The following is a 12,990-nucleotide window of genomic DNA, read 5'->3' as shown; positions in this document are numbered from 1 at the left end:
TTGTCACGTACACCTTGTAAATAGTTGTTAACGCTTATTGCATCAAAGGTGATGGAGTATCTTTATTATCAAAACGTTAAGTCCCAGAGTGCTCAGAGTCATTTTTGTTCCGGACTGGGCGACAAAAGACTAAAATATGTTTGGTCGGCGTTCGGAAGAATATTTAGAGAGGAAAAATATCCCGTGGTTTCAAGAATATGATCCGCCTTCTGCAGTTACGAGGGAGGGGAGCCGTGGTTTGCAGGGAAGCCAGCGGTGGAGAGAAAGAGGTCTTACGTTTTGAGCGTCCGTGTTTGACGGTCGTTCAGTACCAGCTTTTGTTGACTACAGACTGACTTGCTGTCTTTGCTCTCAGGAGATTTTATAGTTAAAACGGTTAGGCACTGTACTGTTGCGAATTTATACGATTCTGGACTTCGCCTCCAGGTAGGGAGTCGTCGTTGAGTACGTAGCGTTCAGTGATTGAGAGCATTTTCTCTGTCTATACTCACCTAGAGACGTTATCTGAATTCCGTCCTTGTGTCTGGGTGTTCGCGTTTGTCGCCTGTAGAACTCATAGAGGAGAAGATAGTATTAGATTCTACTAGTCAGAGGACCGTCTTCTGCAGTCATAATAGTTGAAAGAGTTTTTATTTTGTGGCTGGAGTTCTTCCATCGTCGCAAACGTGTACGAGAACCATCACTCCGACACACTGGACGCAGTACATGCGGTGATATTGCTAACTACTTCGTCGTATTAGGGCTACAAAGCTTAACAGTTGTGTCACGTAAGCTGTATTTCCACTGAGGTTGCACACCACTGTAGATCATCTTTGGAAGTGGTGTCTTCTAGTGTTTGGTACGCAGAAGATGTCAGTCATCTCGCGTTATCTATATTAGATCGCGTAGCCAAAAAAAAAAAGGGGGGCAGATTTGGGCAGTTGATCAATCATAGTAGTTAGGAAATCCAATTGTATCTCTTTATGTCAGTTGGTCATTAATATATAAACAGTTGTAATATATAAAGGGGTTTTAATCTACAATAAATGTGTAAGCAGAAACAGCATTTACCATTTTTAGTTACTAGTTCCATTAATCATTCATTTATATTAATGTTGCAATTTATATGTTAAAGAGCAAGAAGGAGGAGATGATATCACCACTAAGAGATCTGCTTCAGGGGGTAGCTCAAATGGTTCAAATGGCTCTGAGCACTGTGGGACTTAACATCTGAGGTCATCAGTCCCCTAGAACTTACAACTACTTAAACCTAACTAACCTAACGGTATCACACACATCCATGCCCGAGGAAGGATTCGAACCTGAGACCGTAGCGGTCGCGCGGTTCCAGACTGAAGTGCCTAGAACCATCCGGCCACATCGACCGGCCTCAGGGGGTAGCCAGACAGAACCAAATCTTCATTTTCGCGTTCAGTATTCTCCGTTGCGCACATTCATTTTACACCGCCTGGAGTAGCATCTTGGAAGCTCACTAGAAACTTCATCAAAAACGTTTTCCAGAGGTGTATCCCTTCACTTTATGAAACAAATCTAAGTCTGGTGGTTCATATCAGGACTGTATGGTGGATGGGATAGTGCTTCCATCCATGTTCGTCAAGAGTTTCTCTCACTGGTCGGGCAATATGCGGTCTTCCAGTATAGTAGCGAGCATGTCAGGACTTCTTTAACAAATTTTCAGACACAAAACATTTTGCAGGAATAACTTGTAGCACGTGCCTATTACAGATATCCGCTGGGGCACGCTGTAGCTATGACTCCATTCATGTCATACACAAAGTTCATAATCAGTTTCACCTTGCATTGTTGGCGGCGGAATTTTTTCGGGCATGGAGAATGTGACGATTGAAGCTTCAGCTCTGACTCAAATCTCGTATCCATATTTCATCAAGTGCAACAATACTTTTCAGAAGCTTTTCTCCTCCTGTTCGATAACGTTGAAAAAATACTCCTGCGACTATTTTGCGACATGCTTCCTGCTCTTCACTCATTTCATGCGGAATCCATCTGGCAGCAACTTTTCTCACCTATAACTTTTCAATTATGATTCTATAAACCGACGTGACAAGACATTTTAACCTCATATGCAGTTTCCTCACATGTTTTTCGTTGATTCTCTCACCTGAGAGGTGTAGTCTCTATCAGTTGCTGTCCTTCCACTCCTTGGGTTGCCCTCAGTGCTTAGCCACCTTCACGGAAACGAAAAGACCACCGTGATGCTGTGCTACGTTTCACTATCCAATTCCCACACTTCTCTCACAGCTTTGCAGCTTTGTAAATATCCATCGGGTTCTTTCCACGTAGGGATTCGTTTTGGATCTACGAACGCTGATCATTACGTGTAATCTGATCTGCCTCGGCTTCAGCTTCCATTTTAGACATGAATTTCAACTTGATCACGCCACTGTAACGGTCACGCATGTGCAGTGTGCAGGACTTCGATCCACGGAGGCTGTAAGATTCCACAGCAGATGAATGGGTGGATGTGAATGAGATACAAATGTACTTTTGGAGATCATTTCTGCATCCCTCCTCAAAGATGAGTGTGACCTGCGTTTTCTTCCAAGTACATGGCACAGTTTTTTTGTTCGAGGTGTCTACGGTGTTGTTGTGGTCTTCAGTCCAGAGACTGGTTTGATACAGCTCTCCATGCTGCTCTATCCTGTGCAAGCTTCCTTGTCTCCAAGTAAATACTACAGCCAACATCCTTCTGAATCTGGTTAGTGTATTCATCTCTTTGTCTTCTTATACGATTTTTACCCTCCATGCTGCCCTCCAATACTAAATTAGTGACTCCTTGATGCCTCAGAACATGTCCAATCAACCGATCCCTTCTTCTGGTCAAGTTGTGTCAAAAATTACTCTTCTCCCTAATTCTCTTCAGTACCTCTTCATTAGTTACGTGATCTACCAATCTAATATTCAGCATTTTTCTGTAGCACCACATTTCGAAAGTTTCTATTCTCTTCTCGTCTATATATCGTCCATGTTTCACTTCCATACATGGCTACACTCCACGCAAATAGTTTCAGAAATGACTTCCTGACACTTAAGTCTATACTCGATGTTAACAAATTTCTCTTCTTCAGAAATGCTTTCCTTGCCATTGATGGTCTACATTTTATATCCTCACTACTTCGACCATCATCAGTTATTTTGGTCCCCAAATAGCAAAAAGCATTTACTACTTTAAGTGTCTGATTTCCGAATCTAATTCCCTCAGCATCACCCGATTTAATTCGACCACATTCCATTATCCTCGTTTTGCTTTTGTTGATGTTCATTTATATCCTCCTTTCAAGACACTGTCCATTCCGTTCAGCTGCTCTTCCAGGTCGTTTGCTGTCTCTGACAGAATTACAATGTCATCGGCGAACCTCAAAGTTTTTATTTCTTCTCCATGGGTTTTAATTCCTACTCCGAATTTTTCTCTTGTTCCCTTTTACTGCTTGCTAAGTATACAGATTGAATAAGATTGGGGATAGGCTACAAACCTGTCTCACTCCCTTCTGAACCATTGCTTTCCTTTCATGCCCCTCGACTATTATAACTGCCACCTGGTTGCTGTACAATTTGTAAATAGCCTTTCGCTCCCTGTATTTTACCCCTGCCACCTTCAGAATTTGAAAGAGAGTAGTCCAGTCAACATTGTCAAAAGCTTTCTCTAAGTCTACAAATGCTAGAAACGTTGGCTTGCCTTTCCTTAATCTATTTTCTAAGGTAAGTCGTAGTTTCAGTATTGCCTCGCGTGTTCGAACATTTATACGGAATACTAAATGACCTTCCCTGTGGTCGATTTCTACCAGTTTTTTGATTCGACTGTATCTACGGTTTAAAAGAGCTGGAACTCAGCCGGGAATCCTGTATAGAATGTGTATCGGGCCCTGGACCTTTGTTCAGTTTTAGCTGTTTCTCTGTTTCTCAACGCCAATGGCTCTACTATCTACTCATTTTTGCAGTTGTGCAAGAATTAAACTGTGGGTGTTCTTATGTATCATCCTTAATAAAGGGACATTTGAAAACAAAGTTCAGATTTTTTGCTATAATCACAATAAGCACAAAGATTAATCATTATAATGAAACAGAACGGAAATTACTGAAATTTGCTAGATAACGCTCTTTTCAATAGCCCTGCAGACATTAACTTCGAAACTTCAGTTACTGTTATTGTTAAGCAATAAGTAAATTTGGATTAACGATTTAATTGCTCGGAAACAACCAGAATGTTATCTACTTTTTCCTTCTGACAACGTTAGTAGATTAAATCGTATAGTTTGTCGTTCATACCATGACATTTGGAATACAGGACAATAGGATATGAATCCTGTTGCAGGTAATAATGAGTTCAGAAAATGACAGCTACTGTCTGCACTTAAGTTTCATACAAAAGTTATGACATCAATGGAGTGTAGCCATGTATGGAAGTGAAACATGGACGATAACTAGTTTGAACAAGAAGGGAATAGAAGTTTTCGAAATGTGGTGCTACAGAAGAATGCTGAAGATAAGGTGGGTAGATCACGTAACTAATGGGGAGGTATTGAATAGGATTGGGGAGAAGAGAAGTTTGTGGCACAACTTGACTAGAAGAAGGGATCGGTTGGTAGGACATGTTTTGAGGCATCAAGGGATCACAAATTTAGCATTGGAGGGCAGCGTGGAGGGTAAAAATCGTAGAGGTAGACCAAGAGATGAATACACTAAGCAGATTCAGAAGGATGTACAGTCGGGTGATGCTGAGGGAATTAGATTAGGAAATGAGACACTTAAAGTAGTAAAGGAGTATTGCTATTTAGGGAGTAAAATAACTGATGATGTAGGTTGCAGTACTGGGAGATGAAGAAGCTTGCACAGGATAGAGTAGCATGGAGAGCTGCATCAAACCAGTCTCAGGACTGATGACCACAACAACAAACAAAAGTTATCTGGTTAGTTCACATTATGCAAAACACTGGAAATCATATACATAACGAAAAGTATGTAGTAAGTTTTGATATCACTGTTCTACAAATTTTTAAACATTGAATGTTATGATGAAGAAAATATGTTTCCTGTATGGTGAAACGCGTCAGGCTGTAGCCAACCTCATTTTTGATTGTTTTTCCTACCGCGCACTTAGTTCCTTGATGCGATATCGCTAATTAATCGATAAATTCCGAGGTATTGCAAAGAGTGGTATTATCTGTGGAAGTCCACGGTGATTCAAGGACAGTGGGACAGTGGTTCCCAACATTTGGTAGACCATTACCCCTGAGAGCAGTCAGACATTAGATAGTACACCCCCTCCCCCCTGCCATCTGTTGCACCCCCCCCCCCCCTCATATTATCACCAAATTCAGCACTTAAGTAAACTGGAGAAGGAATGACTTTTCTTGGAACACTTTTATTTTTAAAATGATGAAAGATGAATGATATTTAGTTTGTGTGTGTGTGAGAGAGAGAGAGAGAGAGAGAGAGAGAGAGAGAGTTAGAGTGAATGACGAAGGAATTCGTGGTGTATCACAAGTGTTACCCACAACTCCTTCTCAGAAAAGAAAGCTAAGTATCCATATTGTTACGAAACATGATTCCACTGCATTACTCCTTTCCATTGCGACACTTACTTGACCTGCGCGCTGTAATCCCATTTAAAATCAAACAAGTTCAGATGTTTGCACTATACTTACTGTTGGTAAATCACTTCGTTAATTCAATCCCTATTTCTGAACTGTCAGAAATTGGACGAGCTCAGCTTGATAATAATTTGTGTCTAAACACTCTAATAGCAATAATAATAACAAAAATAATAATAAAAAACTGTGTACAGCGCTATAATAGCCCTTACGTAGTTACTGCTGTATTGTGCTGCCAATTAATTCATTTATCTGTTTCGAGGAGAGTAATGAAGCAATTTCTGCACTACTGCAGGTACTATCTGCAACTTAGAGAAGACATTTTCTTGAGATATTTAGAGTTTGTTACATATATACAGCACTTCTATCATCAGCAATGTACAGACAAAGCACAACATATATGCGTAGTGGGTGGACTACACGAGGAACCTGTAACTTCTATCGCATTAATGCTACTAATTGAGAAAAAGTAATTATTGACAACTTTTATTGTATAAATAGTATCAGAGACTGACAAGAACAATAGTGATGATCTTTAAAAAATAATTTAGTTTCATGACTGAAGTAGAATCCAATCGTTTAGTTTTTACCCCTCAGGAAATTTCATTTTACCCCTCAGGGGGTAATTACCGGTGGGAAACCACTATTCTAGAGTATTCCCTGCAATGTCTCTTAATTCTAAAATGAATGTTGAATACACTCTTGTGGTAGTTGGAGGGCAGTCAAAGCATGACCCGTGCAGTTTCCAGTAGCTTCGGCCTGCCCTCTGCGAGCGAGACGAGTTACCAGACGCGCGCGCCGGGTGTGTACACGTGGGCCGCCCGAGTCACTTGAGCAGCCCCTTGCTGTCGCATCCACAGGGACGGCGTGCGTCTTTGACAAGATTAGCAATACTCGGGGAAGAAAGCGGCTCCATGCTGATTTCAGTGAACTCGCCCACGCCTCGCCGGAGTGGGGAATATAAATACTGAGTTTTCTTCGAAGGAACAGGCCACCTACTCAAATGGCGTGTCCCGTACGATAACAATCCACTTTTGTGAAGTATCTACGGGGCGTCTCCACAGGCGAGTCTTTTGTCTCCTGCCGACGTGCCACCGGCCATGAGCGTCAACACTCAGAAGGACAAGTTACAGAAAGTTTGGGTGGACCGTGTTTTGAGACGTCAGAGTTCGCAGTCTTTGGGCTCTACGATTTGCCATATAGCGGCCCTGGCACGTTCTTAAAACAAAGAAGCGGGATAGGTCGGCGTTTGCAATATTCCGAAAAGTGACAACAAACCTTCCAGAACAAAATTGTTATGAGTTTTTGGATCGGAGAAATAAAGTACGCTATGTCATACTGACAAAAACATCAGTTTTGGCGGGTTCACACTACGAACGATCAGGAGAGCACGAAATCTCAGACACTTCTTTGCTGGGAGCTGTAGAGAGGACTCTTCATCGTCGCTTGCAGGAGAGGGTGGACTTCTTCGCCTTGAGCAGCAGCGGGAGGAACAGACTTGGAGAGGAGCAGCAGATTCACGAGCAGATGAACCGCACCATACCAGAGTCCGTCTCCACCTGTAGCCTCGCCGTGCCTCGTTTCCCGCAGTTGATGCAAGTTTCGCAGCTAAATTGTGTACGGATTCAAACAGGATGATAGGTACAGTGTTTCAGATTAGTTAATCGGTCAGTGTATGGTGACCTCTCGGTCATGATTTTACTCTTTGGGATTCTCTTTCCCTTTACTCGCTAACCTTCCAGTGCAGTCATCACATAAATTCAGTTTCGCGATTAGCAGTCAGCTGATATGAGTTCTTGTCTGTTCGATGTATTTTATCAGAACTTATATCTAGCCTTTTCCCTCCGAAGCTCCTCCGCTATCAAACTTTCACGTTCGCATATGCACTCATTCTCTCGTGAGGAGTATTTGGTCCTGGTTTCTTTGGAGCAATCATTGAATTTATAACCAACAAAGATTGCTACGTGTAATCCTTGTATCATTAGCATAGCTGATAGTCCCCGTCACTACTTGGTAGTTATTAATGTTTAATATGGGCACAACTGCGGCTTCCACGTCAGGACCAACACTTTCCTTCTGTTCATTTGCACACAATTCCTTTAAATAAACTGTACTTTAGTGTGGAACTTACTCCTTGAGCGGGTTTACATTGCGTGTCTGCGCCAAATCAGATTGATTAGAGGTAACCCCGGTGGCCCCTTGCAATGTTTTTAGCGTCGCTGACGGTGAAAATGTTTAAATTTAATTATTAGCTCTCGTTTTTCAGATAATGATATGTAATATATGAATCTCGCAAAAAATGAAAACATGAAAAATGGTTTGTCTCTCGTGAAAAAAATGAAAACATGAAAAAGAGCAATTACCTTAAAAACGTCTTTTCTGGTCTGTCTCTGCTATTTTGTTGCAGGAGCGTCCCTTCTCACTATCCAGCAATAATCTCTTAGCACGGCAGCGCTTTATTTCCCTTTACATCTTTACTCCATTAGCGAAATGAAATGTCGTGTGAAATACCACTCACCATGTTCATCGCTCACATCACCACAATCTGGCAGAAAGAAATCTAGGGAAATATAGGTGTGATTTCAGACAGTGCATTTTTAGTGACAGTTTACATTTCATCTATTCATACGTACACTTTAGTGACATGTTACATTTCAGCTACTCGTACGAGCACTTCAGGTCATCCACAAGTTCTTTGAAAATGTTATCTTTGAAGTTACCCATAAAACTGTTTGAAACGTTCTTGAATGACTGCTATACTCTTTTCTTCTTATCATTTACCGCTATTTCAAACTCATTGTCTTTCAAAAGCTCCCTAATTTGTGAATGAAGAAACGCATCTGCTTTCACTTTTCAAAACTGAGCATGGGGAGCTTTTGACGTAAGTAAGTGAATGCAAAGCCATTTGCATCTAAAGCTTTCACGAAATTTTTCATAAGTCCTAGTTCTATATGTAGTGCTCACAGCAAAACTTTGTTTCGCTCTATCGGTGATCCACACAACACATTTTTCCAGGTGTTAATGACTGCTTCGTGGGCCAACATTTCTGGTAGTATTCTTTGTTCCTGGCACAACTATCCCACTGGCAGACGAAACAACAGTATTTGGTGTAGCCGGACTGATTCCCTAATAAAATGGGAATAACTTTAAAATCCGCACACACTTCCGAATGGTATCTCATGTAGTCTACGCGTATAAGGACCTTTCTCATATTTGCATATGCTTATTTTGTGCTGGTGGCATAATCCACAAGGAATGGAAGGAAACACATTTCCATTGCGCAAAAGTGCTCCTTTAAGATTTGTCTTCGAATCATCGATAAACAGTCACCATTGATCAGGACTTCGTATTCAGTGCCTCCATCAGATCAATTAGGTCTTTGCAGAATGTGAAGTGTGCCTCAGTTTTAAATAAACAGTTTATTTTTTTTTAATTCTACAGCGAAATGATACCACTTTCATGAAGTCGTGGAGATACTTCGAATATTGTAACTGTGATGCCTAAAGTTCTGCATTATTTTTATGAAGCTCTAGACTAGAAGACTAGGTCCCTTCTTTGAAAGAAGTCTGCATCTCTCGGAGTTGATGACAGCTCATCTTCATATTCAGTCGTGGAAGCACTGCTATCTTCATCATAGTTCACAGAAGCATTTTGTTGTGGTTCAGGAACAGGAAATTCGCTATCATGAGGCAGAGGGCGAATTGTAGAGGTTATATTATGGTATAAGCTGTTGAGTTTTTCTTCATGGAGATTCCGTTGTTTATAGAGGGAGCCATACAGAAATAACAGTCAGTAGTATGGTTGGTGGGCTCCCTCCAAATAATCGAGACTCCGAACGACATGTGACATCCTTTTCTATTCACCCATGTGTTCTGGTTCGACGAACACATAGTGCAGCATACATGCGATGCCCATTTCTTACTCTGGTCGCCTATCTTACAACCAAAAAATAAGAAATATTCCTTTTTTATTGAAGACTTGACTGAACACTTTCTAGAAGCAAATATTACTTCTTCACAAATGCAGCAGAGGTTATCTGCAGTATTTATGTGTTTACAAGATATTTTGTGCTTAAGTTGAACAGTAATTTTGAGCTTATAGGATATCACAACATAATTATCAAGGAAGCACTTCGAGCCACCTCAAAACAAGATCACTATCTTCTTTATAGTACTTCCCATAATGCTCTTATCTGGCCGCATAGTTACTGAATACATGACGGACACATGCACGGATGTACCCGATGAAGCGATGGCACAGTTCCGTGAGAACGATGACATGCACAGGCAGTATAACCAATTGCTTATACAGGGTGTTACAAAATGGTACGGCCAAACTTTCAGGAAACATTCCTCACACACAAAGAAAGAAAAGATGTTATGTGGACATGTGTCCGGAAACGCTTAATTTCCATGTTAGAGCTCATTTTAGTTTCGTCAGTATGTACTGTACTTCCTCGATTCACCGCCAGTTGGCCCAATTGAAGGAAGGTAATGTTGACTTCGCTGCTTGTGTTGACATGCGACTCATTGCTCTACAGTACTAGCATCAAGCACATCAGTACGTAGCACATTTCAGTCGAAGTGTTCGTACACTTCTCAACAACAGATTCGGTGACTGATGGCCTCCACGCTCTCCTGACCTCAACCCTCTTGACTTTCATTTATGGGGGCATTTGAAAACTCTTGTCTACGCAACCCCGGTACCAAATGTAGAGACTCTTCGTGCTCGTAGCTGTGATACAATACGCCATTCTCCAGGGCTGCATCAGCGCATCAGGGATTCCATGCGACGGAGGGTGGATGCATGTATCCTCGCTAACGGAGGACATTTTGAACATTTCCTGTAACAAAGTGTTTGAAGTCACGCTGGTACGTTCTGTTGCTGTGTGTTTCCATTCCATGATTAATGTGATTTGAAGAGAAGTAATGAAATGAGCTCTAACAAGGAAAGTAAGCGTTTCCGGACACATGTCCACATAACATATTTTCTTTCTTTGTGTGTGAGGAATGTTTCCTGAAAGTTTGGCCGTACCTTTTTGTAACACCCTGTATATGAGTCTTCATATTTCGCAACAAAAGGCGTAATAACAGGCAATGGATGCAGTTTGAAAAGTAGATCTAACACGCGAATGTTAACGTCAATTCCGAATTCAGTGGTACAAAGTTAGCTTATTTAATTTCCATAAAATGTGTTAAGATCAATGTATCAGGCTACAGTTTTTACTGGTGCAGACGCATTATTGTAGCTCGGCAGCAACAGTGTTCCATTCTTCTAAAAATGATTCTCACCTCCAGAGCTATTGTTTCTGTTGCAATGATCACTACTCTTCGGCAGCACACTTCCTTTCATTCCTCTCGGAGTCTCTTCATTAGAACCTAATATGCTGTAGCTGTTGTATCTTGCAGGGCGACTCGCAGCTACTGGAATTTGTTGTTTTCGTCTCTATCGCTCTAGAACCAGCTGCTCTTTCGTCAGTTCTCTCTCGCAGTGGCATCACTACTCCAAACCTCGACAGCTTACTACTCGATTACTGCAGAAGATTCTTATCACTAGCGCAAAAAGTCTGCTTTGAACTACTAACCTATCACTCAAACTATTTAATGACTTATACAGGGTGATTCAGCAGAAATGTCACATAATTTGTGAGGTGATTCTACATGTGATAACAAACCGAAAAAGTCCTATGAACATGTGACCGATTTTCGATCGCTAGGGAACTGGACCGGCCTGGGAGATTATATGTGCAGGCGCTGTGGTGGACGGAGTAATGGTGGGACGTATGACTGATCCATCCTATAAGAAGTGTGGGGGTTCTCCAACAGACGGCAGCACTGTGATGTCGTACCGCGGCAACAGTGGCAGTCGTACCCTTCATACAATCGTGTGTTGGATCAGTGCGAGAGGCCGTGTGCATATCATGCTTGAGTGTTGTTTAATTGAGCAAATCCAAGGAGAACTGCTCGTGCAGCTATGACAGAATACCAGAGACGTTTCCCTCATCGATGGACCCCCTATGCCAAGGTATTTCTCATAGTGTTTCAAACGTTACATGAATCCAGAACACTACCCAGTGCACACGTAACATCATAACTTGAAGCCGTGCAGTCAGTTGAGGAAAGGGACGACATTATTGCAGTGGTACAATGGAGTCCCACCGCCAGCAAAAGTCGCATTAGCCATCAGCTCGATATTCCACAAACGTACGTTGCATTTTTAGGGCTTGTACCCGGTCCATGTGTACCCGTGCAACATCTGCATTCAGGTGACTCATTAAGTAGACAACAATTTTATGAATGGTTGGCTGTAAACAGAGACGTCGCGCACTACCCATTATTTACATGTGAGACTACATTTACGCACAGTGGTATCATGAGCACTAGAAATTCTCATACATGGGCGATGGAGAACCCACATAACACTAGGGAAACAAGATTCCAAGTTAGCTTCTCAGTGAACATCTAGACTGTTATGGCTGATGACATTGTGATGGGTCCTGTATTCAAATTGCACGACAACCGCAGTGTACGCACATTTCCTGATAGAAAACCTACCTACACTTTTTGGAAGATATGACGTTAGAGCGACAATGGCAAATGTACCTGCAACATAATGTATCAACGATTCTCTGTACCAGACAAGTATCACAGTATCTGAGTAACGCATTTTCGCCGGCCGGTGTGGCCGAGTGGTTTTAGGTGCTTCAGTCTGGAACCGCGCGACCGCTACGGTAGAAGGTTCGAATCCTGCCTCGGGCATGGATGTGTGTGATGTCCTTAGGTTAATTAGGTTTAATTAATTCTACGTTCTAGAGGACTGATGACCTCAGAAGTTAAGTCCCATAGTGCTCAGAGCCATTTTTTGTATCCTTATTCGTAACAAATATTTGACTGTATGTAGCGATTTCCTGGGGTGCGGTTAGCCAGGAACCTAAGACTAGCTTAAATTGCTCAGAGTGAACGAGCAGCAATGACATTTAGAAAGGAAAGTACCTAAAAGCGAACCTCCTATTCGTTTTTATTTAACAAATCGAAAAGAGTAAAAAATTATGGTTTAAAAGCATGTAATATTTATTTTATAATGTTATCAACAATTTACAACTTTATGATAGCAAATAAACGAAAACTTGTTACGAGAAACATTTTTAAAAACTTTACACTTAGCTAGTTCAAAAAGTAGCTGCCAAATTCAGATCCATGTACAAGCACTCAAAAAGCACTAAGCAAAATTAGAAGACGGTATTAAATCGGAGATAACATAGTCTAGCTGCAAAATAAGTATAATATAACATATTCCAGAAAGTTATAGAATCTCTGTGTGTTTTCTTGCTGAGCCAAAGTGCCCTGCCGTAGGATATCCCTGTAGGATTTATTTTTTTAGT

The sequence above is a fragment of the Schistocerca piceifrons genome, chromosome 6, assembly GCF_021461385.2.
Source record: "Schistocerca piceifrons isolate TAMUIC-IGC-003096 chromosome 6, iqSchPice1.1, whole genome shotgun sequence".
Classification (NCBI taxonomy): Eukaryota; Metazoa; Arthropoda; class Insecta; order Orthoptera; family Acrididae; genus Schistocerca; species Schistocerca piceifrons.
Note: the sequence above shows the minus strand (reverse complement) of the source record.